Source organism: Lagenorhynchus albirostris, chromosome 2, assembly GCF_949774975.1.
Source record: "Lagenorhynchus albirostris chromosome 2, mLagAlb1.1, whole genome shotgun sequence".
Taxonomy (NCBI): domain Eukaryota; kingdom Metazoa; phylum Chordata; class Mammalia; order Artiodactyla; family Delphinidae; genus Lagenorhynchus; species Lagenorhynchus albirostris.
The window spans coordinates 118,158,291-118,166,821 of NC_083096.1; the positions used below are offsets into that span (position 1 = coordinate 118,158,291).

The 8,531-nt window shown below is 39.7% G+C and overlaps 1 pseudogene; it reads left to right on the forward strand.

Moving 5' to 3' along the window:
* The first annotated feature begins 3,079 nt into the window (after positions 1-3,079).
* Positions 3,080-7,860, forward strand: LOC132515523 (E3 ubiquitin-protein ligase RNFT1-like; annotated as a pseudogene).
* Positions 7,861-8,531: the final 671 nt, after the last annotated feature.

The window sequence follows — 8,531 nt, forward strand, 5'->3', positions numbered from 1 at the left end:
CAATCCTACCTTTTCCTTTTACAATTAATTCTTGAGTACATACACTATCCAAAGCAATCAGAAAGAGAGCCTGCACATGAGTATTCAGGGATGCATTTAGCTTGATTCCAAATCTCCTATCTGAATCCCAGTTCTGTGTCTTTCCCTGAATGGTCCATTAGGTCCTCAGACTCAGCAATAACGAAAATTGAATCCATTCACCTTTCCCTAAAACTAGCTTTGCTTCTTGACTTTCTTCTTTTATCAGCAGTTTAAAAAAAGAAGACAAAACAAAACAAAAAAGAAAAAATGAGTTTAGAACAGCAGTTCCCAACCTTTCCTGGTTCACGGCATCCTTAGTGTTTAGTTAATTTTATCACAGTGCCCCTAAGCCAAAAGAAATACTTAATAGTTCCATTCATTAAATAGCTAGGTCCAAACAAATTTGTAAGTTGTATGTACTCACAACTTAATTATATTTGAAAAGTAATACACATAAAATTTTAAATGATATCTTATTTCTTAACCACATTTACTTGATAATGGTATATATGCACACATTGGGCACCACACAACCTCCGCAACCTTGGAACCAAATTGGACACCACTACCCTCACTTCCTGCTTCACAATCATTTTCCTGTGGTACTTGCTTTTCATCACAGCAACCACCATAAATCCAGCTTTGCAAAGATACAACAGCACCAAAAGGAATGTATCATTATGATACTGACATTGTGACCTACATCAAGCTAGTAGTTCTTGTGATGTCCAGCAGTCACAGAATAAAATTATGTTTCCCTCAAAATTGTAAAATATCCTGCAACAGTCCCTGTGAATTCACTCTGGTGCCCCAGGGCACCTGAGCCACAGTTTGTGGACTGCAGGTTTAGAGTGATAGTTTGGTACATGCTTTGATAGATCATTGCAGTAATGACTCCCATGAATCATGCCTCCTGTATCCATGCTCTCAAGTCAATATGACTTGCTTTGGCCAATGGGACATTAGTAAATGGGACACAGGCAGAGGCTTGAAAAACATATGTACTTTGGGGTTTTCCCTCTCTTGCTGCTGGAAATATGACATATGCTGCCATATGACACACTCAGGCTATGCCCCGGGGGATAAAAGACCTGGTGGAGAGAGGGCCTAGTCATCCCAGCCATCCCAGACATGTGAGTGAGGCCAACCTAGACCATTCAACTCAAGCCAAGATGACCCAGACTGAAAGTGCTGCCCATTGACCCACGGAATCATAGAACATAGTGAAACTTTTTTGTTTTAAACCATTATGTTTTGCGTGCTTTTTAGGCAGCCAAACTAAATGATAGGATGTTAAAACAATTGCCCTTTATACTTTAGGCAATGGAAAATCAATGAGAATTTCTTAATTAAGTTGAATAGAGTTATTAAATACATGAATGCTTGATCATTCAATTATCCCCTTAAAATTCTTTTAGGAAAAACTCGTGATTTCCAGTCATAGCCTCAGGAACAGATCCTGAAGTTCATAAACATTTCATTGCCAATGAGATTAGAAAATTGACGTCATTTCTTTGAACCACAGTTCCTAAAATTATAAGTGATCATTAATCTATAAGGAAGCCTGATTGTAAAGCAAAATGTGAATTTTAACTCGGTTGTCAAAAAGGTGACTAGAAACCTTGATGCAAAGTATAAGAATAGCCCCTTCAACCAGAGGTCAGACCACTGACTGCTATAACTAACTGGCCAAAACCCAGCTGTAAACTCAGAACCAATGGAAATGGCCTCACAGTGGCAGAAATGTCTGCCACAAGATACTGAGTCTTGCTTCTAATCAGAGCCATTCCCAACCAAATGCTATTTCAGTATAGCAGGGTCTCAACCAGAACACACAGATTCTCAGATGGAACAGCTGTCAGCAGGGAAAGTAAGCCAACCATCTAAAAAACACAGGCATGGCCTTGAAAGTACAACCAGTAGCTGCTCTTTGGGACTACATGTTTCAATGTGCTCAGAGAACATCACCATTCAACAGCACAATAAAACATGTTCTTTATAAGAATGAGACTGCATCATCAAGAAAATATTGAATGCTTGTGGAAATAAATTGAAAGCCCTTCAGTAAGATTTCCATTAAAAATGATGAAGAAAAATAGTATAAATTCTTAAGGTAGTAAACGCTAGTTATCTAGAAACTTCACTTGTGTGGATAATTCCATTCCCCAGGAGCCATTGCGAATGATGATGCTTTTGGCATCTCCATGAATTAGAGGTAACTCTGTGTACCAGCTCACCCCGAGCTTGTTAGTATCTACGGTTTTATTCTCTTGAGTGGGAGAATTCTCCCAACCCTCAACGGCCCCAGGATGGCTGAGGCACTGGCTCTCCTCAGACATCAACACTGCTTCCTGGGAAGAAGACCACGTGGGGCACTGGAGGAAGAGGATGACCATCGCCTCATTTGGGCCCACAGGTGAGCTCCTTTCTGACCAGGTGAGGCTCTGCAGAAAAGAGAGAGGGATGGAGTCAGTAGCCACAGATCACAAGGGGGCCGGGTCCTGTGCAAGAATCCATGTAAAGAGGTGTCCAGCAGAGAAAAGCTGACCCAATTCCAGGTGTAGTGCCTGTGGCCAAGACCCTGCTCTCCCCACCAAGGAAACAGACAAAAGAAGGGAAAGCACACACCAGCCACCATGAGCACAGGAAACACAGCAGTGAAAACAGCCTATACAGAAGCAAACATGTATTTAACCCATTTTGTGTAGTTACAGAAGCTTTAGAAAATATGGATGAGGAAAGAAAGAGGAAAAGAACAGACTACGTACATATATAATAAGTGTGTTTGTATGCAGAATGCTATATTAGAATCTTTCCTTCATGTATCAATATACGCTTCAATGAATTGTTTTGAATTGCTGCATCATATCCAATTTTGTTGACACATCTTTTTAATCAATCCCATGTTTTTGAATATCCAAATTCTATTTTGCCGTTCTTGTTATTTCTTGGGGGTGTCAGGAAGCCCCAGTTCAAGGCTAACTGAGCAATAGAGAGGAGACTGACAAGTAGAAATCAAAACATCAGCCTTATTTTTGATAAAAGTTGGATAGAGGACATGGATCAGGTATGCAGCCCACTGAGATTCCTAACGCGGTAGCTGGAATTAAACAGAATTTCCCAAACATGCACAGACATAGCTGGGAAACCACAGGGCTCCCCAGTGGAGGGAGGCCTTTCCCATGAAAGCTCCACCTGCAGGAAGCTGATGAGAGCGCATGCTCTCCACAGGCAGACATCCCAAATCGCCTAAAAGTAGTCAACGCTACTATCCAATTGCAGAAAAAGACTATATAGATTTACATACTACTGTCCAATTGCAGAGAAAGACGATATACACCCCCAACAGTGATGGATCAAAGTGCTCTTTCTTCACATCCTTTTCTACTGTGACAGGTTCAAATGGTATCTCACTGTTGTTCGGTTTGCATTTCTCCATATGCAAATTTTTCTATATGTATATTGGCCATTTTTATTTCTTCTTTACTGACTGCTTTGATATGCCCTTTGCCCATTTTTCTAGTGAGATCTTCGTATTCTTATTCATTTATAAGATGCAAAAGTATTTAAGCAAGTCACTCTTCTTAATCTTAGAATTGTGATGCATGGGGTAGCAGTTAGAATCATAAGCCTGGCAAAGCATGACACTGATGTTGAGCGTGATCGTTTCCATATTTATTAAAACTTTTACTTATGCCAAAACAAGAACCTATTTGAAGAAGAGATGGGTTTTTGGAAAAGGTCAAGGTCTATTGCCCACAGAAGTGCTTAGATTTAATATCTTCTGATATTAAGTCCATGCACTGACATTTTTATTCCAAATTTTAAGATACTTGATTATTGATCCAGAAATTTCTAATATAAAAAAATCCTTATGGATGTACCTTATTTCATTGCATATTCAATACATGGAAATTTGAAATTCTGGAGAAAAATGTAACTACTTGTTCTCTTTATTAAAAGTGCCATTAGAAACTTCAGGTGTAAACTACTGACTGAGGCAAGGTGCGCCGTCAAAATGATTGAACTCATACAGACGTTATAGAAGAAACTGATAGTTCCAGGATGTTGATCCATAACTTGCCAAGCATAGCTACTTTATATTTTTAGGTATTACCATTGACCACTGACAAACAGAATACTCTTCAAAGAACTTTTATGGATTATTCAATAATATTTTTATAAAAGGTCTTAAAGCAATGGATATTGGACAACTGCTAGTAAACAATGCTTTCACAGAAATGTCTTTAGCTATTCTTTCTATTAAGAGAATAACCAAATCACTAAATTTTGGAATTCTAGAATCCCTGCTATTATGCTTTGTCCCAAAATCTTCCCTCCATCATCCTTATATTTCTCCATAAAGTATAAAAATGCCTGTTAGAGCCTTTATCATTCATCACCATTCATTAATTCAACAGACATTTTTAAGAACCTGCTAACAAACATTCTTAAGAACTTAGCTATATTTGGAGCTAAGGATAAAGACAAGTGAAACAGTTTCTACCCTCAAGGAAAACGTGATCTATAGCTTACATAATGGGGGAGATAGGCAAGTGACAGAAAAAGAGAATTCACTGTGATATAATCAAGCACTGACTGCTGAGACAGCCCAGTGGAGCAGCTACTAATCACGTCTGAGGGAATCAGAGGAGGCTTCCAGGAGGAAGTGATGAGTCACTGAGTCCTGGAGAATGAGCACATTCTATGCAGGGGAAGAAACCGAGGGTAATACAGGGGGCTGGTATAAAGGCACAGAGGCAGGATGGGTCACAACGTGGAGAATTACTATAAGGAGTTCGGTTTAGCTGCAGCATAGAGTTGGGGTAGGGACAGACGACGGTGAGAGACTGTACTACAGAAGGAATATTCCATCTTTACCTCTCAATGGATGCTGACAAAAATTGATGACGAAAAGAGTATTCATACCCTCCTCCTCCATTTCACAGTTAAAGAAACAAACCCAGTGTGATTAAGTGACTTGCCGAAGGTCATACATTTCTCAAATTACTAAGATAAAATTCCAATTTAGAAATTCTGATTCCAGAGCTTAGACTCATCTGCTAGTCATGAATGGATTTTATGCTATGCTAAGTAATTAAAATTTGACCTTGAGAAGGTCATGGGAGGCCAAGGATTTTAGGCAGGAGAATGACATGGTCAGTTGTACCTTTTAAAAGGAAGGCCGAGGTTACTGAGGGGAATAAACGGGGCTACATGTGATATGGAACTACTACATACAGTTCTGCATGTTGTATCCTCTACAACCTAGGGAGGGCCATGAAATGTGGTCTGTGAATGGCACCCCGGAGTGGTGTAGTGCTCGACCTACATGGCCAGATTTAATGTAATTGCAAGTAAGGAGGCTAATAAAGAAGTACTTCAGACATGAAACGTAGGAAGGGTTGCGCTAAAGAAGGGCAATAGCAGAGAAAGGAAGGGGTCATAATGCAGAAATAATGATGTAGAATCAACAGGAGCTGGTGACTGGTTGGATGAAGATGGTGATACAGAGAGAGGAGTCAAAGAGAAAATGATTTTATTTTGTGTAGGTCTGGCTAAGTCGGAACCACATTTTAGAATCGCCTTCCCTATTTGGTTTGGGGTTAGATTTGGTTCTAGGTTAGAAACTTGCACAAGATTTGGGAAGTGAAAGGAAGCAACAGCCCTTATGCTCTGAAGATAGTCACGGTTAGAGGTAAGATGAGGCAGACACAGAGAAATGGCAGATGCCAGACTGTCCTCACCCTCCTTCTCCACTCTGCAGCCTCTTCCACTTCCAGGGCCAGCAGCTCTACCCGTCTGTCTGCCCCGCTGACCGACAGCAACCAGTGACCAGAGGCTGGAATGCAAATTCACAGAGGCGGTTGCTAGGACCAGGTCACAGCCTTGCACAGACCTCTACACCTGCCCCCTTAGGGGTCCCTCTCAGCAGACTCCCCTCAAGCTCTGACTTGCCCACTGTGGCAGTGCTTCAGGAGGACTACTTAGTGACTTCCCTGATTCACCAACTCTCCTTTTTCTGGACCCCTCTTTCTCCAGGTTCAGTTCCTGATCCCAGCAGGTTCTGTTGGAGCCATTTGAAAAAATGAATCTAAAATTCATATAGATCTGCAAAAGATGTGTAATAGTCAAAACAGCTTTGAAAAAGAACAAAATTGGAGGACTTACACCAGCTGATTTCAACACTGATTATAAAGGAATCTATATACAGAGCTGTAAAGATGGACACCCAAATTTTACAGGGGCAAAACATTTGGTAAAATTGTTGTCTGAGATGACTTGGAAAGCAGACCACATGCCTAGTGAGGCCGTAGCTCTGGGCAAAGTGATTGGCAAGAGAATAACTGGGCTCACTTTCTTTGTACTGCAGCAAAGCATTATAAGAAATGAGCTCAGGAAATAAGTGGTCAGTTTGCAAGCAGAAATTGAGGGTCCAGAAATTGGACGCCTGACTAGAAAAGCTGTATGATACCTGTTAGACCCCGAACACAAAAGCCTATTAAAATCCAGCTTTCCTGCTGCCATTGGGCTAACCAAAGTTACTTGTGGTGAGGTTTGAGGGTGATGGCCCTGACTGAAGGGGTATGACAGCATCTCCCACTGTCCCTGACACCATTGTGAGGCCTCTGTTCACTCAACATCATGAGAGGAAACACAGTCCTGATGCAAAGAAATCTGGATCAGAGAAAACATATTCCAGGGCCACACCAGTCCTCCAGGAACTGCAGGCAGGGAGGCTGCCTCAGCCTCCCAAAATGCCCGAGCAACAAGATGGACGGGAGAAGGGCCTTGCCTTCATTCTGGATATGTTTGTATCGGGATAAACTCCATGCCTAAAGGATGTGCTGAAAATCCAAGCTCCAGAAATATGTGGAATGTTTCTTGGAACTGGGCCGCTAACAACTTTCAACTGTGCAAACAAAAGCATTGTAAATCAGGCTTTTCTAAGAAAAAGGTGCTCAAACATTCAGTAAGCTTGGTTACTAGTATTCTTAGCAGGATTTTCTGTTCTTTCATTCTCAGTCACTTTATTACAAGTTAATCTTTTTAAATCCTACTTTGGATCATTCAAGCTTCTCAGAAGTACTTTGGATTATTAGAATTACAGACTTCATTTTGAAATTGCTTCTCATAGGCTCAAAAAATCTTATTATAGTAGTGCCTTCTTTCATCCTGCTTTTTAAATCCAAGGGTTACTGGTGTATGCTCTTATAAGAATTATGTCAGTTTTACTGAATTTTGTTCCCATATCAGTTTTGGTTTCATTACCTTATTTGCTTCAGGGAGTTTAATAATACAATTAGCTAGATTCTTGGGATATTACTGTCTTTATTCTACCTCATTTTATAGCTTTTGGGTTTTTTTGGAAATCTGAGAACTTTCAGATAGGTTTTGTGAATTTTTTGTTTTGTTTTGTTTTTTTTGTGGTACGCGGACCTCTCACTGTTGTGGCCTCTCCCGTTGCGGAGCACAGGCTCCAGACGCGCACGCTCAGCGGCCATGGCTCACGAACCCGTGTCCCCTGCATCGGCAGGCGGACTCTCAACCACTGCGCCACCAGGGAAGCCCTTGTGAATATTTTTTACACAGCCAAGTTACAGAGTGACTTATTTAGATGTGGATGATATTTGTTCAGTATGTCAAGCTGAATTTCAGAAAATTATTCTTCCCATCAGTCAGCATGTTTTTCTGAAGAATGCATTCATTGCCTTATGGTTTTACAGAGGGAATATATGTCCACTGTGCAGAACTGTGATTTCAGACCTTAGAAACAGATGGAAAGATGGGGCTGCCTCATCGTACCTTCAAATACAATTAAGTCCTATGGACTATTAAAACCACAAAAAACTAATTTCATTTGGTTACAATGACTATTAGTAGATCCATTCAGATGGATTTCAGTACTAAAAATTAAGAAAAATGTTTCCAAACACTTTTAGAATACCAGAACAAGATTTAAGCATGTTTTAATTCTTTTAATTTAAATGAGTGAAAGAACACTGTTTTTGAAAATATAATAGTCAACCTAATGTGTATGTCAACAATATTTCTTCAATCCTAATTACTTGACATATGATTGCGATGTAAAATTGTAAATGCATTTTCTTGTTAATTTTACCAAAAACAGCAACTGGATAACTAACTATAACTAGTTGTTTTAGAGGAATTTGGGTATTCTTTTTTGACGTTGTTTCCGAATAAAGGATATTTTTCATAATATTTTAAGATATATCTTTATCCAAAATCTCAAAAATTTTTTAATTTTCATAAAATTTGTCTTTTTAAATGAAAGTTCCATATGCTATATTTTACCTGCAACCATTAGATTTTCTAAGTGCATATTAATTTACTGAGGATGATGTATTTTAATATTGTATTACTCTTTGTAATATGATTAACAATCAATAAGAATTAATCATTTAAATTATTCCAAAACCTCAGTGTTGTTGCAAAGCTACATTAATGGTGTGGCCGCCACCCAAACTATTGTCCTCAAGGTAAACACC